The 647-nt window shown below is 50.4% G+C and overlaps 1 non-coding gene across 1 annotated transcript; it reads right to left on the minus strand.

Annotated features, from left to right (window-relative positions):
• Positions 1-251: 251 nt before the first annotated feature.
• LOC123281925 (U1 spliceosomal RNA) lies at positions 252-411 on the minus strand. Its single transcript, XR_006521720.2, has one exon. It is a non-coding gene; the product is annotated as a U1 spliceosomal RNA (small nuclear RNA).
• Between the last annotated feature and the right edge of the window lie 236 nt (positions 412-647).

A 647-nucleotide genomic window follows, 5' to 3' on the forward strand; every position in this document is an offset into this window, starting at 1 on the left:
AAGAAAAGAATGTGCTGCACTACCCAAGTTCATGCCATCACAGTGTCCACACTATGGAGACCCTCTAAGCAGCTTTGCCACCCTGGGGATCCGTGGAGCATTTTAGGATGGACAGAGATTGCAATATAGAGGAACACAGCCTCCTCTCACGTGGCAGCATGAGCTGGGCTTGCTCATCTCTCTCCTCACCAGTCTTCCTAGCTGCCTGGAGGCACCTGGAGGACAGATATGCATGACAGCCTCTTGTGAGCCTGGTCCCGTGCTTCCTCATTCCACTACCACAAATTATGCAGTCGAGTTTCCCACATTTGGGGAAATTGCAGGGGTCAGCACATCCGGAGTGCAATGGATAAGCCTCGCCCTGGGAAAACCACCTTCGTGATCATGGTATCTCCCCTGCCAGGTAAGTTCTCTTGGTCCCACGCTAACCATAGAAGGTAGTTACCGTCAATGCCATTTTATAAAGGAGGAAACCAAGGCAGTTCAGGGAGGGTAGGAATCCTGCCCAAGATCCCACAGTTACAAAAGGAAGATCTAGAATTTGAATCACATCTGCCACATTCAAGTGAGCATCTCAACCCCGTGCCAGGGAGAGACCCAGGGATAAGTGCTCACAGTTTCTCTGCAGTTGATGAGAAGAGAAAATG

This window comes from Equus asinus, chromosome 28 (assembly GCF_041296235.1).
Source record: "Equus asinus isolate D_3611 breed Donkey chromosome 28, EquAss-T2T_v2, whole genome shotgun sequence".
Classification (NCBI taxonomy): Eukaryota; Metazoa; Chordata; class Mammalia; order Perissodactyla; family Equidae; genus Equus; species Equus asinus.